Here is a 26261-nt window from a genome sequence, read left to right on the forward strand (position 1 = left end):
CTCCTCCTCTTTGTTACCATCTTCCCCGGGTGATGGTGCCCTTTTACCTGACGCAGGTGCAGCTTCTCTGAAGGAAACTTCTGGAGCAGACCCAACCCGTGGGCCAGCTGGAAGCACAGGCAGCCCCAGCAAGTCACCAGGATAATAGAATACCTGTGTGACCCCTGAGATAGGGAGGAAGGGCAGAGCAAGCAGAAGGTGTGTGAGGGTAGAAGCAAATGTCTACATGGAGAAAGTATGGTTTGTGGGAATCGGGAGGGGCTATAGAGCAAAGATTTAAACCTCAAATAGTTGAAGGGGAGAAAAGGGGTCAGACAAGCTAGGAGAAGAGAAGAAGGGAAGAGTAGACTTAACTCACAGACCTCAAAGGTCCCATAAACCAATGTGATCTCTATGCACAGCTTCCTAAAAGCTACTACCTACTTTTATATACTCAGCCTTTCATAAAATATCACTAGCTGCTCTCCCATCCAGCCCTCTGGCACTACATCAATCCTTTCTATACCCACTTATACGTCCTGAAATGTCCAGACTGCTCCCAACTGTTATCCTGATGCCAAGGATGTCCTGAACTGGCTGTACTCCACGGGATCCTGAAGAGCATGTAGCAGTATGTCCTAGTCCTGCCTAGTACCTTCTAGTCAAGACATTAGCCCAAAATACTGTGCTTTATGAAAACAAGCAGAGATAAGGATGATGGAGATTTTAGACACTTGAACCTGCTCCTAATCAGACAGATGATGCAATGTAGACACTAACAAGTGTATCACTTTTTTCACATCATCAAACAGCTGGTGGTAAATTAATAACTAGGTTTTTCACTACATACACACGCAGCTTTACATGTTCTGTTCTAAATTCATTTAGGTAACTGACTAATTTCATCATATATTTGAGTTTGGGTTTTTTTGTTAACAGAACTAAATGGTAATTACAATATCTTACCACTACTACCCACTTCTTGCATTTTGTTTATTGGAAAAAATAAAAGAGATTGAATGTGCCAACTGTTCTAAGTTAAATAATTTAATGACTTTGGATAATGTCTTAATTAAGTAGAAAAACAACATAGAAGAAATGCATGGCATGCTTTGATTGTATGTCATGTCCAGATTTTTTAATGACTTGAGGCAAGTATCCCATTCCTGGCAGCTAATAATGGGGAATTACTTGTTTATTTGAAGCAATATTGTGCTGGAGCTGCAATCATATAGAGTAGGTCCCTAGCAGGGAACAGATAGACCTTGAAAAGCTGTAAGGACTTGAGCTCATTTACTTTAAGGTAGTAGAGAACAGTAACCCTTTTTTCCCTGCTGATGGTAATTTGCCATCCTGAAAGTTACCTTTGCTCCCCTTACGAGTAGGAAGCAAAGGTTTCCTGAGATAAATGAGCCAAGCAAACCAAGAGAACTGCACAACTGAAAAATCCGTGACATTGTATAGTCATGTGTAAGGGCAAACACTATCTAACATGAAAATGATAAGAAAATCCCTTCCTGGATGGTTACAAAATGGATATGAGTTGATAATCCTACAGAATGAGCCACCAAAGGAGACTTTCTCCACTTTCTAATGAATCCTACCCACAATGGTCTTCCTCACTCCAAAACTCTCTTTGTGGGGTTTGTTCCTTCGGAAGCAGATGTTCTTCACCATTTTCTATGTTTACCTGTTATAAGGCACAATCTGTCAATAACCACAGACTTCTCTCTGCATCATTTGGCCCATGATACTAAACTTGAGAATGAAATCCTAGTACTGCTGGCATCATGGTAAGAGTTTTTCCACTGGAGGAGTTCCGCTTTTATTTAAGACCAACTGCCTAATGTCACTTTTGTGTTCTCATGAGTATTCAGAAGCCTTGGTCCTTTTTATGATTTAAATGATGTTTCACTTAGTGAAGGACACAGTCTTCTCCCCTCCATCAAACTACATGACTGAAACCTCATTAAAAGGTAATTCCCCTTTCAAAGACTGCAAGAAGAAATCAGCCAGATGTACTCCTAAGATGACTCCAAGTTGCATTTCAGAAAGCTGTCTAACAGTCAGGAAAGTGAAACACAAGATGAAGCAAGCTATAGAGGGTGAGAATCTACTTCACCTTCTATATTTTAAAGATTTTAAGAACAGGTTAGACAGGTGTTGGGACTCAGTTAAGTTTCATGAGCACTATTCCAGCTCTGCGTTTCTGTCATTCAGACCCCAACTTGCTATTTTGATTTTAAAACTTTGCAAGTTTGAGCTTGCTGGATAAGGACAGTTCGACATATCAGAATAGAATGGAGTAACAAAAAAACCCCAACAAAAACATCTAAGGCTGTGTCATCTTCATTACAGTGCAAATAATGTTGGTTATAAAATCATTCTTTTTTCAATACAAATTCTCATTTTATGAATAGAACAGGAATAAAATAATATTTACATGGCATTTATAATTCATTTTCAGAGTGCAGGAGAATAATACATCTGAGAAGAAAATAACAATTCTGCTACTAAAGAGCAATATCTCTCTTTAATAAAAGTTCCAACAGCACCTCTTTAAATCCAATTAGGAGGTCTGCTCTCCTGGGACTTAATGAGAGAAATGGTCTATTTTAAGAGTCCTGTGGAAACTTCTACCAAGACCTTGAGGGTTCACTAGTAGAAAACATTAACCATATGGGCAAAGGGAGACCTAATTGAAGACACTTTGTAAGAGGTACAAGCACATGCAAAAGAAAAATAAATTCTCAAGTTTCCACTTTTCAGTAGGTTGGTATCCTAGAAATAGCATCTGTATTACAAACACTAAAGTAAACACCACAAGCACAGTAGGAAAGAGGAGTGCCACATCCAAGGAGGCTTTATGTTTGTTCCTTGACTCACCATTGAGGTAAAAACAACTGTCTAGAATACACAGGATTTACTAACTGTTCATATCATAAATGACACTCTGTTTTCCAGGGACTGTATCTACTACGGTTGCATCCATGTTTTAGAACTTCTAGAACTTCTATCTTAGATCCTTAAACTCTAATACTTGGCTTCAGGCTCTCTTCTGCTAAACTGCTTCCAGGTCTGGGACAGATATCTTGCTTGCAGAGTGCGTCAGAGCAGTGTCTTTTCTCTTTTAGTACTTTATTTTACATCCTCCACTTCAGATTGTTTATTCTTCCATGTCAAAAATCCTCTCCTCAGCTTATCCTCTCTAGTTGGTGTCATGAATCTTGTCTTATGTTTTCCAAGGATAAGAATAGCTTTCTTTTTTACTTTTTTCTTTTTTGTTTGTTTGTTTTTAATTTCAGAAAAGGGCGTAGGTATCACCTACTCAATTTTATAAAATTGTTTGTAAATTAAATGTTGGATACCACCAACTTCTTTGAGAGTCAGGCTATTCTGTACTTAATGCTGTTAGCCAAAAGAGGCTTCTTCCACATAGACGTCTATCATTAGCTTGCAAACTAGCCCATGCAGCTGGGCAGGTGCCAAGATTCCTTCTGGAAACCAAGACCAGTAGATTTACCGGACACCAAAAAAAAAAAATAAAATCCTGCAATCAAGTTTAAGGTTCCCTACCCAGAAGAAGTAATTGATCTTGACATTTGCCAGCACCCTGAAATCAAACTAAACTCAAGCCAAATTAAGGTAAATGTAAAATAAACCATTTATTAACAGAAACTGAAGAGATAAGTGCTACAAAATTTACAGAAAAATTTAATAAAAGATGAAAAGAAAGCTTCCTACTTCATTGAGCTCTAAAGGTTCATGTGGAACTGACTGTTAGACACTCAGAGCTCAAGTCCCAGCATCTAGTTGCTTAGCACAATCAAAGGAAACAAAATTTTTAAACAGAAGAGGATTTGATTGGGGATTCTCTACTTCCTGCTTCCCCTCAACACCTCAGATCTTCTCTTTGAAATCTTCTTTTTCCCATCACTTCTCCCTTCAAAGATATTCTTTGATCTCCCACCCCCTGGCTGCTCCCGTCTGCTTTGGAAACATTGGTGTCCCCTGGGCATGATTAGATGTAATTATCACTTGCCCAAATGGCAAGCAGTCAGCTAGTGACTGCTGTGGTGCTTGACAGACTGCTAGCGCCTTGTGAAGCAAAAGGCTAGTCTGGGCAGTTGCAAATCCTTATGTGGATCTTCTTCATGTTGTTAACTTATATTGCTTTATATACAGGTAGCCTTGCTAATCATGCCTTATACAGTCACACTGCTGGGATTCATGTATGCATCATATAACTAGATTTCATTTGGGAACAGTCATAACAGTAACCAATCACTTTGGGGTAATAAGAGACCTCCACTGACTGCTCCCTAAGCCAAAATTTGAGGTATAATCTGACATATTTTCAAATAGCAATGCTTCTTATTACAAAGAGAATTATCATAGTGTACCTACCCATCTGTTCTAATGATTGTCCATCTCAGTGCCAAAATCCAAAAGAACCAGTCGGCATTTCTAAATCTCATAGGTTAGTAAGAATGGCTTTCTCCTGAGAGAATGTCCCTAAAATTTGGAAGTTGTCAGCACAGTAATACACTAAGTTTTCTTTGGCATCACCTTCTCCCCAGGAGAAATAATTCCAGGAACTGCCAATAGTGTAACAATTATGACCTATTTTTCACGTGGAAGTAAATCCTCCAGTGTCATAGAGTGACTACTGCAGTAGTGGTCTTTCTGCCTTTATAATTAATATCACACATAATGGAGAACTGAGATGACCTTTAAAAAAACCCCAAGAAAAATTTTAATTACCTAGAGCTGAAATGGAAGGAGAGCAATTGTAACTAGAAGCTTTCCATTTCCAACCACAATTAGATATATCACTGTTAGGTTGAAAGGGGCTACCAACAATACAGGACAAAAAACTCTACAATGAAAAATTAAACAAAACAAAACAGCAAAAAAAAACCCAAACAAAAAAACAAACTGAAGTTGTAATCTGTCCAAGTTGAGTGAGTAAGTGTGTAAGAATCCACAATAGGAAAAAAAAGCTCCTCATCCTCTTGAGCATGCCTTATCAACCACCATCATAAAACCATTAGAAAATGGAAAGGATTCTGTGCAAGGAAAAATAAAACTAATTGAGGAACTGGAGAGGTCAATAATATGAACATGAGGAACTGATCCAAAAGCCACTGTTGTCACAAGGAACACGTCTTAAAAGGAACCACAAAAAATTATTTTGTGCTTTGCTTGCTATCATCCTGTGCTAGCAGCATACACAAATATTAGAAGCAACCAAAGGTGAGAATAAACATTATCTTTAACTATAAATATCAGCCTGAATATGCAAAAGCTTTATTAAAATAAAATGTTGGCAAGGTTTGGATGATTCAGAAGAAAAAGAAATGGCAAATTAATTCATTAAAAACAGTCTCAAAATGTAAATAAACCAAGTGGCAGCATGCTTACTGGTTAGACCTGAGTAAGGGACTGGGAGACAGTGTGAGAACTCTATTCCCAATTTGCTGCATGATCCAGGCCAAGTTATTTAGCTCCTGTTTGTTTATCCATCTGTAACATGGGTGTAAGAAAAGTTATTTCCCAGATGGCAGCATGGTGAAACTTAATTGATGTTTGTAAACTTCTGGCAGAGCCCCTGATGAGAGGTGAGCACAAAATAATATTACATTCACCTTCTGGGAGCTCCTACATTTATTTCATAAATGCAATAAAGATAAATTGAGGGTTACAAGAAGAGAATTATTAAAAATCTGCTGTAATAATTAGTGAGTTCAAAGTGCACATTCTTCTTCACAGAATACTAATAAGTACTCATACATGAGTATAGATCAGACTTGGGTAATGGCTGTTTTACATTGTGAGATGAGTGCATATATTGTCCCAGGAAGAAAGTTCAAATCACTTTCCCCTGCCCTGATTTCACCAAAATGATCAGAAAGGCTACAAACAAAAAACAAAACAAAAACCCCAAACAAACCAACCAACCAACCAACCAACCAACAACAACAACAACAAAAACCACCAAAAAGAGATTCAATATGGAAATTGGGATGCTGTGGCTATGGTATTTTAAGTTACCCTCATTGAGTAAATTCCTGGGCAATCACAAATTGCAACAGCTCTCCATTTTCATCTCTAAAACAGGACATGGGAACTGGCATCATGGGCCCAAATTCAGAAAGCATTTTCCACAGAATGCTGTCTCCAACAGCGAGCAGCAGCACCATATGTTGCTATATGACGTTCCCTTCCTACTCCACAGATTAGATAATGAGGGATTCTGGCTTACTTTCAACTCCTTTTCTGTTTAAAACAGTAACCGTTATATTTCTGACTACTTTTGTTACCCATAGAAAATCCTATCCTTCTCACTTCTTGGTGACAATGTCATTCTATAGCAGATTTCCACAGCCAAATGAAACCTTGAGCAGCAAATCACGGAGATAATACTATTGTCTTTCTCTCTTCCTTTTTCATCATGGCTTGTTTAGCTGCTCTCCAGTAACACAAATGGCAGAAGATGGCAGATTCAAACAAAAAGTGGTTCACTAGAAGCTGGGAGACACTGCTAATTCCCCTAATCATCCCTGTTCTTGTACTCTTCCTCAGAAGACAGGATAAAGGGGTACAGGTCTAAAATAATTTTTTTTTTTAAAAAAGAAAATTTAAAATACATCCTTTAGGACAAACTAGAATCATGCTCTGAGATGTCTATGTCTAAGACAGGGACAGTAATGCCTCATTGGTGGATCCCATGGGAGTCCAATGCAAGTGAGGTACTGAAACGCTTTGAGATCACAGGCATTACTACAGAATTAGGACTGCATGTGTCTCTCATCTTACCTGGCTTGAGCCAGGAGGAAGGTAGAGGAAGAAGGCTAAGGATATTTTACTTCTGGCAGCTACAGGTTTTTATGGATCTGAACTTAAAACAAAGCAAAACCCTAACAAAGCAGCTCCATGAAGTAACTTCTTCAACTCGATGTCTTGCAATGTCACTTATTTCAGTGACATCCTGTTCATAAAATTTGATGAAACCACCTTATTGAAAAAAAAAAAATAGCAAAAAATAACTGAAAGAGCCCATTAAGTTTTTCCAAATAAGAAAAAACTTCAAGGAATCTCAAGACCACTGGGTTGTTGGACTTTTTTTGGGGGGGTGTTGTTTTGGGTTTTGGTTTTTTTAAATGGTGGGTTTGGTTGTTTCTTGTTTGTTTTGTTTGGTTTGTTTTTTTTAAAAAAAAAGACTTCTCCCAGGTTGCCAGCAGTAGACTATGTATCTTGGTTAAGCTGGGATGTACAGCTTATGAGTCACTTGGATTGAGCATCCCCCCAATGAATGCAAATACATTCATTTGACACATTGACATCTCTGGGTTTGTCTTGCTTGCTGTGAAGTGTGAATGTTCCCACGTCTCCTTTCCATTCGATTACTTATTAAGTTGAAAAAAGATACTCCATTGTCCCCAGGTTGGTCCTGCATGGGCCATAATAAGATGTTCCTTTAGTATGGATACAGCTATGCAGTGGGCATAATCTTTCTCCTTCCTAGTTTTTATTTACATTCTTTTATAAAGATACAATCCTCTTTTATAAAGAAACAATCCTCATAGCAAAAGTTTCATTACAGGTATTCACAACACCTTCCCTTCTAGTTGAAAGAACTAGCTCTTTTCTTTGACCTTTTTTTCAGGCTTTCAGCAAAATCAGGCAGATGCTGCCACTTGATCTGAATCTGACTCATGCTTTCAATAAAATTCTGCAGCCATAGTAAGATGATGAAATGAAAACCAAAATTTGGGGATCATAAAAAGACTCATGTAAGCAATGTTCATATGCCAGTACGTACCACCATAGTTCGAGGCCTGATTCAAGACTAATATACGTATCTTATTTAGAAGATGCAGCCTCAATTTACTTAAATAACCCACTTGTGAATTCTATCCTGAGAGTTTAATTAATACCTGCTAGTGCTCCCATAAGGAAAGGAGACATGATGGAATGAGGGTGGTGTCTACTGAAAACTGTATAGAAGAACACAGCTATTTAATATAACAATTATTAACACTAGACATTTTCTAAAATATTATATAAAAATATCCTTTTATGCAGACAGTATAGCTATCCACAACAATGTAGGCAAAAAAGAAATCACATGTCTGATTTTGAAGTGGCATTATAATATTTGATTCTAAGGTCCAACAGTAGTTTTTCAAGCCTGGATTCCACTTACACGACTTCAAGATATTAAGAGTACATTTGAATATTTATCTTCCTTTACTTCATTACCCTTATTTTCTTCTGGAATCTCAGAAACTCATTCTTCATTTTCAGGTAACAAGACTCCCTCAATTAGCTCCCACACTTCCCTAAAAAAAAGCAGAGCATACAACCAACACAATCACTGAGCAGAAACTGAGATCTAACTCAGTGACAGCCAACACCCCAATGCAAACACAGACAGCACTGAGAAGTCTTCCCGTTATGAGCCATACAAAAGGAACTAAAACCAACTCATCTAACTTCAGGCACTTGAGGTTGCTTATAGAGAGAGAAGGATTCATCTCCAGAGGATGACTCATTCTCCCTAACATCTTGCTAGATGGCTGAAATTTGTTGGAATGGATCTAGACAGAAAGTTAACATCCACCTGCTTGTTCTTCTCAACTGGATGCAGAAGCTCTAGAACATAAAGATATGCTGTTCCCCTCTACACCTTTATAAAGAACAGAGACCTTTTCTAGATCTGGTATTATGCACTGAAAGTAAGCATGCTTTATATCCATGGCACTGGTCCATAAGGTTTTATAATGCTGAGTGTGGGCACCATTGTTTCCTCGGCATAGCTTGCTTTCTTGCCTCCTTCCTTTCCTACAGTGACTTAGGCATAGATCAGATAGAGCTGTTAAGACCTGACAGTAAATACAGAGGGGTTTTTTTCCTCATAAATATTTACTCACATTAAAAAGAGCGTATTTCATCACAATTTGTAGTTGTTTTGTAGCCATCTTCTACAAAGTTCTGAGACAGTCAACCAACATAAATGAGAACAGAAAGCAAAGTCCAAAAGGAATTTCACTACTTCCACTAGACCTGTGGATACAACCCTCTAACCAGGAAAACAAATAAAACCATGTGGCTTAAATCATCCATTTACAGCTAAACAATAGTGTTCAAACTTTTGTATTTTGAATATTTTTAATTTCTCAAATGAGCTTTAAAAATAAAAAGTTTTTCATCAGATAGCTACTAAGCCTGAAGAAATTACATTCTTGCTGCAGAAACAGTAGAAACTTGGCCAAGTAAATTGTTTGCCGCAAATTATTTATTTAGCTGCAGACACAGGCTAGATATTTGCCCCAATTCACTGGACAATCTCTTATTACCTGAGGGAAGCTTCTACTGTAGATATTAAATAAGTATTAATCCATGCTTTGCCTCTAATTAAATGTCATCTAAGTTATGTGCATTAAGGGCAAAGGATGATACAGTTTTGACTTCAGATAATTAGACACCCTCCTTTAATTATGCCTCAAGATAGGCTTTGATTCAGAAATCCCATGCTACTGTTAATGTTTCAGTCTCCCCAATCTGTCCTGGAGAAAGACAATAATGTCAGCTCTAGAAATATGATTCATAACATTGGGGCGGGGGGGGGGAGCAGAATTTTGGACATTCATTTTATAAAGAATTTTATTATGCAAATATCCCAAGACAGTGTGCATCTTTAAAAGGTTTATACATAAGCTCTGCTGGAAGCAAACTGTAAGAGTCTTTCTGTTACATTTTTTAAAATATCTAGTGAGAGCGCTTCTGTAAGTATCCCAGGGCTGATTACTTTTAATAATTAACATTATACAAATGAGTCTAATTAACCTTGTATTCAACTGTATCTACTACTAATTACCTTGATGTTTTATTTCTAATAGCCTTTTGGCTGACCAATTATTCCACGTTAATAACGTTCCCAAATTTTAACTTTTCACAAAATACATCCTATTATCCTCTCAGACAGAACTGTGCTTCACTTTCTTCCAAGTTTAGTCTGTCCAATGACATTGACTTTTATCTGTTAAGTTCCACACCTGACCTACAGGTCATGCAACTCTCATTTCGAAATCAAAGACCAACCAGAAAGTAGGCTCATGCACAGATCTGTAACTTCTAAGCAGATGCAAGTGTGATTGTGTTTTATCGTCCCATTTGCACCTTTCCTGTTGTGCATGTTCTTAGACCATGACCCACCAATATCTTTTTGAAGGGAAGGATCAAAGGCCTCTCCTATTTATACAGGTCCTTTATGTCATCCTTACCACCTCAGCTACCTGGACTTATGTTCAATTCCTGAAGGGAACATAACTATCACCAATTGACACACTTTCATGTAATTTTACATACAATTTCGTAATCACCCATAAACTTCTATAGATCTACTAGCACTCAGCTTCGGCAAAGCAAGTCTTGCAAATTTAAACAGGAGGCCAGATACATGCTATTGTCTAGTAAGTGCTCTCCATGCTGTTTGTGAGGAGACTGTTTATTTAGATGTCATGCTTTGCTTTACTGTTGTTCTCTTCTAATTCCTCCCCTTCCCCTCATTAAGCTTAATGAATGCATCCATCCAGGAAATTTTAACAACATAATATACAGTAACTTCATACCATAAAGCGGGTTACTTTCCATGTTCATTAAATTATCATATATTAGTTGTCTTAGATCATTAGGTAGCAGCTCCTGAATTGAGAGCTATTCACACTGCCACCCTCCAACAACAGAAGTCTACTGTAACTGTACCTACTACCTTGTGAAATCTGACATTGACAATTCTCAACTTTATCAAGAGCTAGAAACATTACATTAACTGAAGCTTCACCTTATATAGACTCCTAGAATTCATCATTTTCTTTTTTAAGCTATAAGTGCATTGAAAATCTTTATATCTCATAAGATCTGAGTTCAAAATCTGAATTCAGGATTCTTTTTTGCTAAGATTCAAGTCTTCTTTGAAAAAAATAAAATTTCTTACTTTCCTAATACAAAGTAAAAGTAAAAATTTCTGTCTGTGTCAGCAAATAAAACATATCCCCTTTAACACCAAATGTTGGGAATAAGATGAAAATAGAATCATTCTTTTTTGTATTAATGGATCTTGTTCTTTGGAGTCTATAATTATCACTTTTGATTTTTACCAACAATCTCATAACTGTGCATGAAAGCATATAGCTCACAGACAAACACAACAGGAATCTGCAGCGACTGTTCTGGGATCTATGGCACAAAACACCACCTGACATCTAAATTTGAGAAACCATTCTCTTAGTGTTGTGCTATAACAGGAGACAACTCCATAATGCCTGCTAATGTCTGCAAACCTACAAGGCTTATCCAAAACGCACTAAGGTCAGTGAGCCTTTCTGTGTGTTCCTCAGGCCTTTTACTAACCTGCAATGTCCACCTCCAGCTGATAGATTAAATCATTTGCATTACACGTGCAGATATAAACTAACAAATTAGGCATGCAGCAAACTAAGGAATTAAACTGATTGCAGCCTGCCACTAGCTGATTTGCCTGGATGCAGTGATTTCTTATCCCGATAAAATGTAGGTGCAAAAATGCCTGTGGACAATAGCCAAACTAGCCTTTTCAGCTATTTTATAGATTTATTTTTTTTTTCCAACTCATACGGAGCCTTAGTTATGGCTGACATTTGCTCAGTTTTGCAAAACTGTATTGCAGTCATGAAAAGAAAATCTGTGAGCAGCACTGCAAACTCACAACCAATCTGAAGCTATACCACACATGTTGAAACCCATACCTATCTGAGTATGTGCATTTCATGGCATTAACAGTAAATGAATAACAGTAGAGGCAGCCTCTCTTCCATGCTGTTTCAGTGTGGATGGCTCTTTATCCAAGTCTTTGGAACATTAAAAACATAGCAAGAGTAAACAGTCTTGGGTTAAATTTAAATACTGAAAGCACAACAGCAACAAATATATTCAATATTTACTTCTGATAAGCAGCATCAATAACCAAAGCTGCATGCTTTAACTTCTTAAAACGTGTTTCTGCAAATGCCTGAGGTGACCCTATAATCCACTCTTCTTTTTTTTTTTTTTTTAAAAAAAAAAAAAAAGTTATTTATGTGAAACAAGTCTAGGAATCTCAAGCCAGTTCCCAACATAAAAAAATTCCACTTTGCAAAGAAGTTACCAAAACTGCAAAACTGGCACTAGAAAGCAAAGTCAGAACAGACAAGGGATTGAACTCCTCCATATCAGGTCTGAAAAAAGATCAGCAGGACACTGTCAGAAAACTTAAAAGGTTTTAACACGTACCATAATGTGTCTGTTCTGTACCTAAATAGACAACTGAAGCAAACAGGGTTGTTAATCAAGCACTATGCCTAATTCCCACTGTTAATTATTCTTATTTAACACTCTGGGCCATACTGAAGTCAAATCTATAATATCTGATTATGACTCCCAGCTGCGACTGTGTGTGCTCTACCACTAGTGCTTGAGTGGAGCTGCTATTAATAACTGATCTGTCTTACTTTGGCCTAGCAAGTTGTTATGACAGGCATTTCCATCACTCTAACACTTTCTGTGTAACCACACTGACATAGATATTTGAACATTTCAGACTCACCTTTGATTTTCCTGAGTGATTCTCAGTTTATCTAAAATTTCTGTGTTATTTCCTTCAACTTCCTGTAAAAAAGACATAAATTTTGAGAAACACTGAAATATCCTTCAGTGCATAAGAAAAAATCTGCAGTGATATTAATTGGCAACATGTCTGATCAGCATTTAAAATACTCCAATACTTTTTACTCCATTAACCTTGACATAAATTATAGTAAGTAGTTCCTGTGTGACAGGAGTTTTAATTTAGCACCACATCTCAAGTTACACACGTCTGAGTCTGACATAGAGCCTCACTTCTTGCCAGTTCTTGTACCCTGAGGGAAACCCAACAGACAGTAAAATCAGGTCTTAGCAAGTAAACAAGGAAGGGTGGTCATAACATAGCTTTTGCTAAACCAATTCCTTTGATACAAATGACTTGATTTTGTCTTTCAGCATACATGTCCATTTCTGCCTTTTAGATTGAGCTGCTGGACAAGATTCTGTTTGGAATGCAAAGAAAGAGCTTTGTACTTTACATTTCGCTAACATTTGAAATGATGCCTGCTCTTTTGGCTACTAACACAGAGATTCAGACTTCAGAGCGTGCAGCAGAATATCATCTGAACCAAAGATTGTTTTATTCAAACTATTACTCACTTTTCTTCTTTCAAGACATCTGTTAGTCCCTATGTTTTACAGAAGTATTTCCAAGTTTTTCTTACTGCGCAATTCCATGGATTTTATATACTGGCGTTATCTACCACAGGCTCTTTTACCTCCTATCGGTGCCTTCAGTGCAGTTCGAAGCAGGGAGCTCTTGCAGCTTTGATTTACATATTTAGATCAAAGTACCCTAATAGCTCTCCACAGTAGCTTAAAAAGAAAAAAAGAAAAAAAAAAACCAGGACATGGAAATATATCTAGTACCTTTCGACTTTGTAGCTGGCAAAGCACAGCATGTCTGATCTGGAATTTGCTGAATCCAAGAGAGAAGCTTTCCAACGATTTGGGATTAGACCTAGTAAAGGTAACTCATGTATAAACTAGTTTGTATTATGTGTGAACCACAGTGGGTTCTAAGGAAATAACTTACTTTTATTTGGCCTTGGAGAAACGTGTTTGATGAGTTGATTTTCATAGTTTCAGCCTGAAAAGGCAGGAACAGATCAGTTAAATTGTCACACAACATTTCAGCAAAAGCAAATACATCAGACCTTCTTATCTTTTTAAAAATGCAGTCTGTGTGGGAAAGAACACGTTGTACTTATGTAGCATTATGAAATCATGTTTTTAAAAGAATATGGAAATGCACTAGTTTAATTAGATTGCTCTTCTTAAATGATAATGGGCTTGCCCTTTCGAATGAGGGGTTTTAAATGTTGACTTGCAGTTACAAATAGTAATATAAATTCAGTAAGCCTACATAAGCATTCAGCCAATGTTTGGAGGGCCAACTCTCCAACGGCCTGGAGGGGTCACTCCATTTTCCCTCATGGCTACTTAGGGACTATCAGAGGTTTCCCTCCCTTGCTGATGTGGCAGTCTCCTGCTGGAACAACTATACAACATTGCCATCTGCTGACTGTCCTTTTCATTACAGTACAGACAAAGCCCAGCCCCCCAAAAAATCCCGCTCTAGAAACCAGCAATTTATATTTAAAGACTTTCTGAATATTCATATTTGGTTTTTAAAAAAGAAAAGAGAGGAATTTTTCAAAGTGGCTATTTTTTTTCAGAGGACCAGATTTCATATACTCATTTGTTATGCTGTGGGAGCATAACTTACAGAGTGTACACAGGAACATTTCAATAGGTACATGGAGCCTAAGATCTCCCGTTTGCCAGCAAAACAAAAAAAAAAAAAAAAAGAAAACAGAAAAAAAAAAGTTGTCATGACTAATTGCTGCTATTCATTGTTTTAATATCTTGATACCAAGTAAATTTGTCTAAATTAACCAAGAGTTCACTTCCTCCCCCAAAGCTCTCTGATGCTGGAGGCCTGCTAATTGCTTTAGAAACAAGTGACAGACTGCTGTCCTGTACTCTTAGGTAGCAGTGCAAAGAGTTGGTTAAAAAATTTGTCAGGAAAAACAATTATTTTAAATATATCATTCACATTAAAGGCAGCCAAGCATAGTGCAAGAACACAATGGCTGTACCTATACCTGAATTGATGGAGAAACGCAGACTTTGGGTAATTTTCATGTAATGTGTTATTCACAAGTTGTTTTGGTTTTTTTTTTCAGTTTTCCTGTGACTTTCTGGAACTCTGTTTTATTCTCAATACAATTAGACAATTAATTTGATGTCCTGTCAACAGGTATAACTCTACTTCAGGGGACAGAAAGTCTGGAGACATGTTTGACCTTTTCGATGCTTAGCCAAACATAAGCTCTATGTAAACAACTGCTGTTTGCCCACCATTAAGTGTGACACTTATTCCCTACTCATGCTGACTGTACTTTTAGTGTCTATTTAGCTGCATGAAATTACCTCCTCACTTCACACAGCTGGAACACTTATCAGCATAACCAGAGACAAGGACAAGTTAAAAGTGCCTTTATTGAGATCATGTACTATGTCTAACTGCACAACAGCCAGCAGAAAAGGAATACTGTTTTTAAATGCTGAATGCATTAATCCCGCAGAAATTTGCAAGCATCTAACTTTTATATTTTAACTAGTCCTCACACAAGCCACTCTCAGTGTGCAAATTGTATCACATAAACAAATTTCTGCAAGTTCTGTACCCTGCATTGCACAATATGCCATACAAGCCTGTCTCTCACTTTGTTTCATACAACACCACTGACTATGAGAGCTCAACCAATAATGATGGAGCCTAGTGAATTACAAAAAAAAGGTAATAACATTATTCTGTAAACAAGTATTCATGTTAATATTTATAAATTTATTAAAAATCAATTACTTGATATCAACAATTTATCACAGACCTCTTTTTCAAGATAGACTTAAACCTGACCTTCCTGTCTGTGTCTGAAATGTATTCACAGCTACGGTCATTTATATTACCTGGTGAATAATCTGCAGTAATGTTCAGTTATTTAAGCATCTAGAAATGGGATTTCAAAGGGATTCAGGACTGTCCTATCTCTCTCCCTTCGAAGTGACTAGGCATTTCAGTATTCATTTCAAGGGTAGATGATGCCAGCTTGGGATACTTGAAAATCCCACCCAGAACCATCCTATTCTCCAGGCCAAGAAATAAAATAGGTTAAAAATAATGATGCTGTACTTGTTTAATGTATATTTGGTTACAAATCCCCAAATTCATAATAGGAATGTAGAAATAACCCCTATGTCTGTCAACCATCATCTGACACAGTGAGGATATGCGTCCTATTGCAGGGTCAGAGGCTGGACACTGTGATAATCATGTGCACCCAGACTAGGCACATATTATGTTCTCAGAGGAGAAAATAAAGACTGCTGAGCATCAGTCTCAGTGCTAAAGGATCCACCATGGCAGTAGCTGGACACCAGTACTTCTTGAGAAACTTTCCTAGGACATGCTTCGAATTAATATTTTCTTGCCTCTATTTCTTCAAGAATGTTTTCTGTGATATCCAACATCCCAGCATAAACCATTGTTTCTTTCTTCTCAGTCTCTAGTATGTTCATTTTCCTCCTATTTATCAAGAACTTTACACCTCATTTACGCAAGCTGTTCAGAAACAGCGGGTTGGGTTTTGTTGGGGTTTTTTTGTAATAGAATCATAGAATGGTTTGACCTTAAAGATCATCCAGCTCCAACCCCCCCTGCTGCCATGGGCAGGAACACCCTCCATTAGACCACGTTGCCCAAAGCCGCATCCAACCTGGCCTTAAACACTGCCAGGGATGGGGCCTCCACAAACTCTCTGGGCAACCTGTTCCAGTGCCTCACCACCCTCACAGGGAAGAATTTCTTCCTAGTATCTAATCTAAATCGACCCTCCTTCAGCTTAAACCCATTACCTCTTGTCCTATCACTACACTCCCTCATAAACAGTCCCTCTCCAGCTTTCCTGTAGGCCCCTTCAGGTACTGGTAAGCCGCAATTAGATCTCCTCGGAGCCCTCTTTTCTCCAGGCTGAACAACCCCAACTCTCTCAGCCTGTCCTCGCAGCAGAGGTGCTCCAGCCCTCTGATCAGCTTTGTGGCCCTCCTCTGGACTCTCTCCAACAGCTCCATGTCTCTCTTGTACTGGGGCCCCCAGAGCTGGATGCAGTACTCCAGGTGGGGTCTCACAAGAGCAGAGTAGAGGGGCAGGATCACCTCCCTCGACCTGCTGGTCATGCCTCTTTTGATGCAGCCCAGGACATGGTTGTCTTTCTGGGCTGCAAGCGCACACTGCCGGCTCATGTTGAGCTTCTCATCAATCAATACCCCCAAGTCCTTCTCCTCAGGGCTGCTTTCAATCCATTCCTTGCCCAGCCTATAGTTGTGCTTGGGATTTGCGCCGACCCATGTGCAGGACCTTGCACTTGGCCTTGTTGAACTTCATGCGGTTCGCACGGGCCCACCTCTCCAGCCTGTCAAGGTCCCTCTGGATGGCATCCCTTCCCTCCAGCATGTCGACCCCACCACACAGCTTGGTGTCTTTGGTAAACTTGCTGAGGGTGCACTCGATCCCACTGTCCATGACGCCGACAAAGATGTTGAACAGTGCCGGTCCCAGTACCGACCCCTGAGGAACACCACTCATCACCATTCTCCACTTGGACATTGAGCTGTTGACCACAACTCTTTGAGTGTGACCATCCAGCCAATTCCTTATCCACCGAGTGGTCCATCCATCGAATCCATGTCTCCCCAATTTAGAGACAAGGATGTCGTGCGGGACAGTGTCAAATGCCTTGCACAAGTCCAGGTAGATGATGTCGGTTGCCCTTCCCTTATCCACGGATGCTGTAACCCCATCATAGAAGGCCACCACGTTTGTCAGGCATGATTTGCCCTTAGTGAAGCCATGTTGGCTGGCACCAATCACCTCCTTATCTTCCATGTGCCTGAGCATAGTCTTCAGGAGGGTCTGTTCCATAATCTTGCCAGGCACGGAGGTGAGACTGACCGGCCTGTAGTTCCCTGGGTCTTCCTTTTTACCCTTCTTAAAAAAAGGGATTATGTTTCCCCTTTTCCAGTCGGTGGGAACTTCACCAGACTGACAGAACTTCTCAAATATGATGGAGAGTGGCCTGGCCACTTCATCCGCCAGTTCCCTCAAGACCGCAGATGCATTTCATCAGGTCCCATGGACTTGTGCACCTTCAGGTTCCTTAGATATTCTCGAACCTGATCTTCTCCTGCAGTGGGTGGTTCTGCATTCTCCCAGCCCCTGCCTTCTGTGACCTGGGCAGTGTGGCTCAAGGATTTGCCAGTGAAGACTGAAGCAAAGAAGTCATTGAGTAATCATCATCGTGCTATCATTTTTTTCTAATGTCTGCTACAGGTTTCTGGAGGTATAAAAACACATGCACAATTTAAAGGACAGAGCTGGCAGTGGAAAGCTAATTGGCATCGAAGGCTGTGTCCATAGAGCTTTCAGTAGGCATACTCAAGTACAAGCTTAAGTTTACCAAACCAAGCAGTACAGACCAGGAGCACTCACAATATTGCCCCCAGTTCAGCTGGTACACAAACCCACTGTGCTTTATTTCCACCAGTCTGAACACTGGCACACGAGCTATGACACTCACCTTTCACAGTCACCCCAGGCAAGGCCCTTTAGCACTTCATGCAAAAATAGTCAGGCTCTAGATACAATAGGAACACAGCCAAGGAGGAAATCGCTGCATCCCTGCACAGAGAACAGATAAAAGCATGCAAGGAGCAGAATAAACGTGCTGTACTCCCTTAGGAGAGTCCAGAAAATGCACTTAGGAATTTTACAGGCCAACTTCACTGCCACATCAGCCACTCGCCTCACTAAAACAAGTCAATAACATGATCCTACAAGATCCTACATGGCCAGCTCACTCTCCTGCCCAGCCAGGGTCTTATTCGGTTCAAAGACCTTTTCAGTTTTTCACCGCTTGTCAGTGAGCTCATCTGCAGTCTGGTGATATCCATGCTGCTGCAGCCGGAGCTGTATTATGGGGCTTTGCCAGCTCCCCATCTAAGAAATGAGGGGAGGTACATGCACAGACTAATAGTGCCACTCACTCCAAGGGTATGGGCTAATACAAATAAACTACTTTCTCCCCTGCTGACAGTGCAGCTCAAGGTTGTGCTGGTTTATCTGCCTCCCACACCTTGGTTCACCTATTGGTGTTTGTCCACTGGGGAGCTAAGGAAAGCGGAGCAGCCAGGAAAGATGCCAGAGTGCAGGGTTACACCTTCGAGGTTCTGGGGCTGTGGAGCAGGCAGAGAGGGGAAGGAAGGAGGGAGGGAAGGCACCTGAGAAGGGGAGAGGAAGAGCCTGTCTGTCTCTGTTGTGAGAGCTCCTAATGGTGCAGCCTGGCTTGTCTGACTGGTGCAGTGAGCAGGTCAAGAAAAGCCTGGTGACTCAGGCTGCCCTGGAGCTGGGAGGGGCTTTTGAAGCCTGCAGTAGTTCATTAGCCATATTTGCAACTTAACAGCTTTGTGCCACGCTGGCAGATTCAGGACTAGGCCACTGTGTTGGGTAGTGATGATGTTTCAGTGATTAAAGACTGCCTGTTGTGATCCCAGGACATCTAAATTTCCTACTCTCTAAGCAGCTTGTCATGGGCAGCCAATCCCCTTCTGTCTCCCCCTGCTCTGCAGTGCGGTATCAGTGTGCAGTCAACAGGTCCAGTGAGAACCGACAGCTTTGATGAAAAGCCAGGCAGGCTGGAGGAAAAGAGCACGAGCCCACCTTGAGTGATGCGCTGCCTCATGTGGGGGTAGTGCCTGACCATGCTTCCTGCTGCTTCCTGTCCCGGGGGCTAAAGGCCACTAGCTTCTCAAAAATCCTGTCCTTTCATGTGAGCCACTGAAACTTATAGACAGCACATCCCCCCTTGCGTGGATCAGGATAGCTACTGGTTCTGGAAGGCCTTACAGAAATGCTAACTGGAGAGAAGGAAATAATGCTTTCTTTTTTAGAAAAGATTAAGAAAACATTTTATTAAATTTTAAAAATTAATCAGATCTCCATTTTTTTCCTCTGGGAAAACTGTAAAGTTCTCGTTTCAAATTAACTTGGATTGAATACTTTTTTAATTGCTTAGCATCCCATGTCACAAAACCAAACAAAAAAAAAAAAACCCAAACCCAAACCCAAAAAACCCCAACCAAAAATCCCAAACCCAATATTTGCATAGCTTTGTTCCCTGTAGTGCCAACACATGTTAGTACATTTGGCCCAAATCTTCTGGCTTGGGCTTCTAAATACAGCTGTAACACAAAAAGAAGAACAGCAGCATTCACATCTTTCTGACTTGGCTGGTTTTGATTCCTCAATGTATAATTGAGGAAGGTAGGCAGGGGAAGTTTGAGGTCAACTGAGTAAGTATTTTTTAAATTAGTACCTGGTAGGGAGTAGAAGGGGAGAAACCTTTACCCATTGTTTAAATGTCTTTTAGCTCATTTATTCAAAACTGTTCCTCAGATATGCCTTGGCCTAGAGAGTTCCGATTGTTTTATTCATTAGTCCTGCGGGAGACCCAGAGCCAATGACTGATTTTATGGCTTTTTTAGTGGTTGGCTGCAAAGCTCTGGAATTCAAAACTTGTACCATGCTGTAGAAACAAACATAATCAGGGCAGCTGCATTCAGGCATACCTGCATTGATGGGAAGACACTTACACTAGGGAGGAATTTGGGCCAGTTTAATTGCTGAGGAAAAGAAAAAAAAAAGTTGAAGCTGGTTTGATTGTTCAAGCATTGTTCCTGCTGAAGGTGTGTTTGTAAAAGTGAGTTAGAGGCCAGTGATAGGAGCTGCCCGTGGTGAAACTAACAACTGCCCGCAGTCTGGAGCAGGACACTAGGACATTGAGACACTGCACAGAAAACAGATTTAGATCTTCCTCTTCCCTCAAAGAGGAAATGCAGAAGGCATTTCATATCACTAAATAAATAGCTATTTCCTTATTTACCACACTATAATTTGTTAACGGTATGTTCTCATGCTCTGGAAGAAAACTGTGCTTTGAGTACAGGTTTTCAATAAAGACATAAGAAGCAGCTATATTACGGTCAGGCTAGTTGTATTCCACCCTGACGATGAACTGGGAAATCCTGTGAAATATCATCAGTGTCCTTTTCTTTTTGCTTTTCCACAACTTTCCACATTTATGAATTTTTACCTTACTTAAAGGTCCTGATCCAGATTCCACTGATCAAAGGCCTTATGAAAAGACACTCCTTTGTTGAGCAGTACATAAATAGACTGTAAACCTCACTGCTGTTACTGAACCAAAGTACCCAGCAAGCACCCAAGAGGGACTGGACTATTGTATGGATAACTAGAGCATTTAGGACAGATACAGTGAAAGCTAAAAAGAAGCTTAGGAAGGGCACATGAAAGCACGTGATTCAGGGCTTAACCTACTCATGATAAGCATGAAATCCAGTTACCACGTCTCTGCCAGCTGAAGGGTTTCATGTACCGTCCTCTGAGACATCTTTAATACACCAGAGTGCTGTGACTCTGACAGTGACAGAATCAGTCACAGACTCATAGAGATGATTTGACAGTTCCCTAGGTTTCTTCAGTGTTAGAAAGTCTGCCACTGACATCTACTGGTTTCAGATAAGACCAGGAGTGAAATAAGTATAAGAAAGATGTTACGCGCCTGGTTTCATTAGATGTCAGCTCATTTTGACCATACTAACAGGAAAAATCTCAACAGCTGAGGTACTTTTTGGTTGGTTTTCTTTCCAACACTTTAGAACACCTTATTACCCTAATTTGTGCCATATTTCTTTTCTGTTTGACTCAGAGTTGTCCTACCACTCACCTGTTTTATCTTCTGGAGCCTGGCTCACCTATAGTGCCATTTCTAATTCATTCTTCAGTCTAGAATAGAAAAAAAGAGAACAATAGTTTCATAAACGTCTTTTCCAAATCATATAGAAAGGTAGATGTAAGCAAATAGTTGTTGCATATAATGAAGATTATTACACATGTCCAGAAGCGAAATGTTGCTCTAACAGGGCATGGAACAAATTCAAGCGCACTGAATTATAACAAAGTGAGTCCAGATCTGAATGCTCAGTGATGCAAAGGAGAGAAGAACTGACCCTCTGTGAGGAGCTAACAAGATTCAAACAATCACTCTACTTCATTAAAACTGCAGCTTCTTTTCCTAAGAGAGGAAACCTCTTGTTCACTGAATGAAAATACTGAAGCAATTACACATTAGTTACACACATAGTGAGGCACATAAGTATCACAATAACATAAGTGGACAGCTTAGTTCTTTGCATCTACTTCAATATTCTTACTTCCCCTCTCCTCATCAGATCTAAAAAAATCCCACCAGATTTTCTAACATCTACTAACCAACGTTATTTTAAGACATCAGTCTTGTATGAATTTTTTTTCCTCTGCCCACCCTTTCTATGTGTAGGGAAAGGATGGTTTCCCTACACATAGAAAGGACTACACATGGTCCATGGCAAGAGGAAAAATTCAGTCTTAGGCTCCCAGTAGCAACTAATGCATGCAGCTGACTCAGATTTTGATTGTTAGTTTTCATGCAAAGCTAGACAGTCGTCATTAGGACAGCACAAGTTCCTGGACTTCTCTGGAAACAGATTGCTATCCAGAATTGAACAATCTTATAGGGTATTGGATTTTTACACCTATAGCTGTCAAATCTCTCAAGAACTCCTTTAGATTGTTCTAGAATGTTTATGATTATTCCCTTTCAGCCCTTTGGCAGAAGACAAAATGTCATATTTTAATCCTTTACCTCTAAAATATTTATAAAAGCTTGCATAAAAATCAATCTGTAGCCCAGATAAAATTTGCATATGTGTGCACTATAAATATTCCACACTATGCCCCTGATCCATCTTAAATTCATGCCAGTTTCACTTTATCCCACACTAACACATCATGAATTCCCTCTGTAGACAAGTAGAGACATGTAGAGTACTGGGCCACTGTTAATTATCCTCCTGTTTACACCAGCAGAAACTAGTGAACACAAGTCTCTTTCACATTCCAGTATCTTAACTGCAGAATCATCCAAACTACATTTTGAAAACACAGTGTAAATATTTTTATGTGTACACACTAATTACACTGGAAACAACAACTGCAAAGATATAAAAGACCTCTTAAGTCATCTAGTCTAGTTACAGTAACATCTAAAAGAAAAGGGGATGGATAAGAAGAGGAACCAGCTTAGTGAAAGAGTGACGTCTTAATTCTTCAGGTTCAGATAGTGGCAGGGGCAAGAAGAGGAAAGTTGGTAGGTAAGATCTCCTGCTAGGACAAGCCTAAAGGTTAGAGATTAAGTCTAGAATTAAACAACTACTGAGGGTAGCAAGCCAGATCAGAGCTTGGAGCAAGAGTAAGGATATTTGGAAGCTGTGATATAAAATATCGGGGCACACAACAGAGGCATGGAATCACTGGAACAGTCCAAAGAAGATAGGGAGCTTCAGAAAGTTTGAGAATAAGCTAGTGAAAGTAAGGAAGTCAAACCAAGCCCTGTCTTAAAGGACAGGACAGAGGCAAACGAAAGCACAGGCTTTGTTGCCTCTATAATAGGGAACAAAGCCAACGTCCCAGCAAAAGTGACACAGTTTGAAATTTAACAATGCAAGCTGCAGTCTGCGTGGTCAGGAGACTTCTCTGTGATTACGTAAGCTCTTTGGTGGCAGTCAGTTGGGAATGGCAAAAGAAAGTCTTTGTCCTGCTCAGAGCTAAACCACGTCTTCTGACGCGATTGGTACAAAAGCTGGGTTGGGGCGGTGGGGGGAGGTAGGGCAGGGAAACAAAAATACATATTAAGAAATGAGAAAGATTTTTGCCTAGAACAGACCATCTGCAGGGTCTAATCCCTTGGCCTTCCCTCCAAGACCTGACATTTGTCATCATAGCCTGCAGCTCTGCCTCAGCCAGCAAAAGCTGCTTCCTGCAGCGCATGTAGTCCAGGAGCAGTTCATAAAATTCATGCCTGTCCTGATGAGCAACACTTTCAAATTCCTCCACATAGGAGTCAACATTGTCCAACAAGGAACACAGGCATGAGACTTTGGGCAACGTGATCTAGTGGAGAGTGTCCCTGCCCATGGCAGGGGGGTTGGAACTAGATGATCTTTGAGGTCCCCTCCAACCCAAACCATTCTATGATTCTATGATTTGTAAAAACTTCAAGAACTCTGTTGACTTCTTTCTGCTTTACCTCACCTACCTAGTTGATGCTAGAGGGGCTGACAGCATTTGCAATACCTACTCTTTGTTTCTTTCCAGAGCAGTACTGGCTTTCTTCATGAGAACCTGCACATCTTTCCTGAGTGCCTGCATATCTGAAGCCTTTTAAGGTTTTGTTTCCATCCCTTTGACCTGAGACTTCAGAGCCTATGAGAATGCATGAAAGAGAGTAAAATGTGAAGTCATGTCATTGAATATTTATTTCCTTTTCTACAGGTTCTGGCATCATTTTTAAAATTACATTTTTCGTACAATTCAGTTCTGATGAAAATTTCTGAATGAGCTGTTCATGAGACTAAGAGCCAATATGGCCAGACAAAATAAACCCCTATGGCAGGTTTAGAATCACTCAAAGTTCTTCCCATTTGTAAATGAATTAAAGGTTTGTTACAGATAAAAAAGAATATGGACAATTATCTCTGTGTGTCACACCCAGTAAATATGAGGACTCAGACCCATGCAAACCCTTTGCTTTTGGACAAGCCTTTCAGGTGTTTTGCCACTGAGTGATGTGTCACTCATCCTAGACAAAGCACTTATGCTGTCATCTGTGCCATGTTCATCATAACCTTTCATTTTGATTTCAACAAATTGTCAATATCACACAGGAGCTCCCAGGCTCAATGCCAAATAGAGGGGACAGCAAGGGTGAACCCAAAGGATTGGATCTGGGTCCGATGGAGATAACCTGCCTGAAAAGCTATCAGGAGCAGGAGGGGCTAATTTTGCAGTAGGAAAGTAAAAAGAGGAAGAATACAAAAGAGTCAGAGAGAGAAAAGGGCAGGGACTAACAGGTCCAGCCTGGGCTGAAAAGGGGTACTGTGCCATGGGCAGGTTGGGAAGAGGCTCCAGGGGGGCTGGGCAGGGCCAGTCAGGCATGGTTCTGCCCTCAGGACTTAACATCTCCTCTGTGCTCACCTTCTACTTTCATAGTTGAGAACACCTTTCCTGCACCTCTTCCTTTTGCCAGAAGTAAGATGGCACTGGTGGGACAGGCAAGGGGAAGGGGTGTGTGACACTGCTGACAGCCTGAGGCCAATGTCACCCTCTGTACAGCAGCATTTCTACGGTAAAGCTGGCACAAAGCCCGATGTGGCCCTACTAAAGAGGAGACAGCAGGACAATAGGTTTGATACTTCTGAAATCCAGCACAGGCTATTCAGCCAATGCTCTGCTTATTCTGTAGCAGCTGCTGTCTCAGATTTCTCTACTGTGTGTTGCTCCTACAGAAACTGTAAACAATGGAGCAAAGGGCAAGCACTATATCTCCTATGTCAAAGATAAAGTAAGAAAGTGCCCATATCTGACTTCAAAGGCTTAATTTCTCTGTATCATCACCAAGGAAAGGAGCTAATATTGACAAGCAAATACTACCTTGTATTGTGCTACAGGCGGAGAGTCCAGAAGCATCATCATGTACAGTTCATACTCACTCTAAATTGAGAGGAAAGAAGACCATTAAAAAATGGTTAACACAGTCCAGTGATTACAGACTCTTGTTTCAGTTCGGCTCTGGAAAAAGCATACCTTTTGTGCTGTGACAGAAGGTTTACTTACATTACCACACATGGGTTTGTTCAAAATCCAGAGGTGATCAGTTGGATTTGACAATGCCAATGTCATTCTTAGCACAGTTCACTTACTTACCCAACTAGCTCCTCTTCCTCACGGATTGCTTGCTTGTATTGCCTGCTCCCTCTTCCCTTCTCTTGTCTATAAATGCTGGAGGAATGACTTCCCCCCCCCCCCCCCCCCCCAGTTACTACTGGGAAATTCAATGTAGAATTTCTACCATAACTAGCACACATCGCAGTGTACAACTTCATTTTTTGCCTATAATATTTTAGTTATGTTCCACAGGCAAATCACTGTCCTGAGTGCCCAAGAGGAGAAACAACAGATTTGGTCCCCAAATAAATGATTTCCAGTGTCACCCTTCAGCATACTGAAAAATCAAAAGGAAAAAAAGAATAGGAAACTGCCTGATAAGTCAGATAAGAATTATCACTCCTCATATGTAACTGTCAAAGTGAGAGGTGGAAAAATAATTCACCAGTAGGTTACAGCCTGATTTTTCGCCAAAAAAACATTTTAACTATTTTAGAATTAGGGTTAGAGTTTCAGAAAAAAGTTAGTGAAGGGTGAGGGTTTGAAGTGGTTTAGTTTGTTTGTGGGTTGGTTTTTTTTAGTAATGTATTTATCAAAGTGCTTAAGTGTTAGCCATATGTTTGGTATCTGTTTGTGCAACTCACAGAGTACTTTAGGGGAAACCTGGGAAAGAATTCATACGTCTTTCCCAAAAGCTGTCTGCCCTTCTCTC

General features: G+C 40.0%; 1 long non-coding RNA gene across 1 annotated transcript in view; it reads right to left on the bottom strand.

Moving 5' to 3' along the window:
* LOC142601288 (uncharacterized) overlaps window positions 1-21563 on the bottom strand; it is a 59952-nt gene extending 38389 nt beyond the window's left edge. Inside the window, exons 1-3 of the long non-coding RNA XR_012834890.1 lie at window positions 21513-21563; window positions 13682-13735; window positions 12608-12669 (exon numbers count right to left, since the gene is read on the bottom strand). This is a non-coding gene — a long non-coding RNA (uncharacterized LOC142601288). The remainder of the gene's footprint in view (window positions 1-12607; window positions 12670-13681; window positions 13736-21512) is intronic.
* Between the last annotated feature and the right edge of the window lie 4698 nt (window positions 21564-26261).

The sequence above is a fragment of the Balearica regulorum genome, chromosome 3 (assembly GCF_011004875.1).
Source record: "Balearica regulorum gibbericeps isolate bBalReg1 chromosome 3, bBalReg1.pri, whole genome shotgun sequence".
Taxonomy (NCBI): domain Eukaryota; kingdom Metazoa; phylum Chordata; class Aves; order Gruiformes; family Gruidae; genus Balearica; species Balearica regulorum.